This window comes from Sarcophilus harrisii, chromosome 6, assembly GCF_902635505.1.
Source record: "Sarcophilus harrisii chromosome 6, mSarHar1.11, whole genome shotgun sequence".
Classification (NCBI taxonomy): Eukaryota; Metazoa; Chordata; class Mammalia; order Dasyuromorphia; family Dasyuridae; genus Sarcophilus; species Sarcophilus harrisii.
In genome coordinates, this window is record NC_045431.1 from 36168931 (window position 1) to 36172247 (window position 3317).

Consider the following 3317-nt stretch of genomic DNA (forward strand, 5'->3'; position numbering starts at 1 on the left):
GTTCCCTAACAATCAACATGAACTATGTGATGATGATAAAGGCTTTTTTGTTAGGATTTTGCATTGTTAGCACAAAAGATGATTGTGGTCACAAAATATGCTCACATCTGGGAATTGTTCATTTGAAGTTATGCTGTGTCTGCTGGCTTAGAATTCATTCTGATAGTGAAAAATCTTGAAATGGGAAAATATAGAATACGTTTGGTATAACCTATGTCCAAACCTCCTGCTCTTCCATGGGAAGTAATCAAGAAATATTTGTCAATTCAAATTTGAAATTATTTATTAAGGGGATATTATATTTAGAAAACACAGGAATGAGGTTTCATATAGGCGTCATGTCAGCCGTTCTTTTTTTCCTCATTAAATATCTCCAAGGTTTACATCAGGAGGGAAAGAGAATTGGAAGGGATCTTGGTAGCCTTTCTGTCCATCTCACAGTTATCTCTGGTACAGTATATCTCCAGTCTTTTCTTGAAAGATCTCCAGTGAGGGGGTGTATCTACCAGTTCCTGAGGCTGTCTGGGAATGAAATTTCAATCCATCACATTACTGGCTTTCCAAATTCTGACTGAGACTTTGGGGGGGGGGGAAGTCTATTCTACAAATATTCTATGATTTAGATTCTGTCATTGGAGTATATCATTCCTCCCTATCATCCCTTCCCTCTGATTCTTTATTCCCAGCCACCTAGCCTCAACACCCACATTGAAGCCCTACCACCTCATCAGAGTCTTCATCTTTCTTCTGACCAGCTCTCTTCCTCTCAAGGATCACTCGATCCTGTTTCTAACTCCTTCAAACTTTAACCTCTTCTAAATGAACCTTCTGTCCTCAAAATTTTAAAATAGCTCATTCACTTACTTACTTTCATTACTTTCTTACTTACTTTACTTACAAATTTAGCCCTCCCCTTTGGAAACTAAATCTCTTTATATCCTCTATTCTGGAGGTCATTTTTCTGATAACTCTTACCAATTTTCTTTAGGGCCAAGAGAAAGGGTGCACTTATTAAAGGGTCCAGAAAGGGATAGGGAATATAAGTAGCCTCCTTGAAATATTCAAACTTCAGGGAAATGGGTTAACTATTCCTTGATATTCTATATGACATTTCTCCTGTTCCAGAATTGGCTCACTAGGGCCTGAATTTCCACCCTGGCAACTGGTTTGTCTCATTCATTTCAATCCCTTGAATTTCTGTGCTTTGAAGAACCCCTATTATCTACCTGCATTGTTTTATAGATACAGATATAGATCCAGGTTGGCTCGGCTCTCGGTTTGGATCCTGTGCTTGTTACTCCTGGGTAGGCACTGACCTTCTCCCACTCTGGTGTTTGCTTAATGACTGAAATTCATTGAGTAGTCATGGTGTGGTGACATATGACCTCCAAATTCCTCAACTTGTTCAACTCTGATAACCTTCGTTTCTAAGACATTTTAGCTGCATTCTGGTGTTATTGAATGTCATTGTCTCTAGGAATGACACTATCTCCAGGATGTTGAATGTCAGTATCTCGGTTTCTGATGATGACCACCTATCCTTTCCCTCCCTTTCACATACATAGAAGCTGCTTATTGTCCTGATTATGACCTCGGTTCCACCTCCATTCTTCCCTTAGTTCACGGTTCCTTGCCACTTGTCCTGCTCTGGTACGGTTGCCTGGGAACATGGGACCTTTCTCACCCCATTGTATCAACAAAGAAATGTTCTGGCTGATTGGACAGTTCTAACTGCTAAGGATTCCCCGAAATGGATTGTTGGAGCAAATTGGTCAACAGGACTTTCCAGTTTTATCCTTCCTCAGCATGTCATTCCATGTCCAACAACAAGAATTAGTTCTGCTTGATTCATTTCTTGAGTTCCACCTTTAGACTTGCCTTGACCATCTCTCTTCAGATTTAGGAAAGGACTTAGAAGAACAAGGGCTTATTGCGGAAGACACAACATCTTCCTGCGTAGGCTTTTTGCTCATTTCTACATTGAGAATTCATTTTTTTTCCTGACATGCTCTTAAGTAGGACCAAGGGCCCTGTGTTATTTCAGGTTCAGAGTGCACATAGGATTGTGTGGTATTGCCCTGGCAATCAATTAATTATCAATTGATCAACTGTGAACTGACAGGAAAAGAAACACTAATTCCCCCAGAGCCACCTGGTGTTGATTTTCAGCTCCAGAAATACAAAGAAAAGGAAGTAATCATTCTTATCTGGCGATGGCCACTGATAAGGAGGTTTCATTTGGTATTTCAATATAATAATTTGGAAATAACCTAGAAAGACTCTCTTTTGAGGAAAAAGATCATTTGCCAGGCGAGGCAGCAGACTGAGTCAGGAGAGATCCGGATTCAATTCTCACTTTACATACCTCCTAGCTATGATTCAGGGCAAATTTCTTCAGCTGTTGTAACACTCATTACCCACCTGACAGGGATAATGAAAGGATTAAAGGAGATAATAACGTAATTCAATTTGCAAACCTTGGATCACTGTAGACAAGGCAGTTATTACTATGATTATCCTAGGGGAGAAGTAATATGTATGTATACTAGGGGGCCACTTAGAAGCAATGTTAGACGTTTTGTATTTTGATGATGTTTTGCTCTTTTAAGCACTTTTCCTTAGCTTAATAGTGCGAAGTTATTCCAAGATTGAATTGTAGATGTTTGTAATACAGTTCTACAGTGCTTATTATATGCCAGATCCTGTGCTAAGCACTTGACAAATATCTCATTTGATCCTCAAGACAACCCTGGGAGGTAAGTGCTATTATCATCTCCATTTCACAGATGAGGAAAACGAGGTAATGAGTGGTTAAGTGAGGCAGAGAGAGGTCTTTCTGCTTGTATTGCATACTCTTATTCTTAATAGCTGTATGTATTACCCTATCCAAGTCACTTAACTTGGACTTCCTGCTTTCGTTTCCTCATCTGTAAAATGAGAATAATAATAGCATCTATTTCCCAAGATTGTTGTGAAGATCAAATGAAAGATATTTGTCAAGCACTTTGCAAACCTAAGTGCTGCTATTATTGTTTTTGTTATTGCTATTATTATCAAATAATATTTTGCATACAGAAATAAAAGTTAAGGCATTTGGAAAACCTGCTGGTTCTTTGTCTAATCCTGATACAGTTTCTCTGCCCATAGTCAAACAATGATGCACATATGCTGAGGGGACCACTTAGAAGAATAAGACATGGCTCCTAGGCACTTGGTGTTCATGGTCCAATTGGAGAGACAAGGCATATATACACACGGATGAACTGCTGAGTAATAGTAGATAGATAGGTTAACAGATTGCACTCTGCATTCCCACC

At 39.2% G+C, this 3317-nt stretch overlaps 1 long non-coding RNA gene across 1 annotated transcript; it reads right to left on the bottom strand.

Moving 5' to 3' along the window:
• Window positions 1-263: 263 nt before the first annotated feature.
• On the bottom strand, window positions 264-1608 carry LOC116419809. Its single transcript, XR_004230111.1, has 2 exons — window positions 1227-1608; window positions 264-522 (listed from the first exon to the last, which is right to left on the bottom strand). It is a non-coding gene; the product is annotated as an uncharacterized LOC116419809 (long non-coding RNA).
• Between the last annotated feature and the right edge of the window lie 1709 nt (window positions 1609-3317).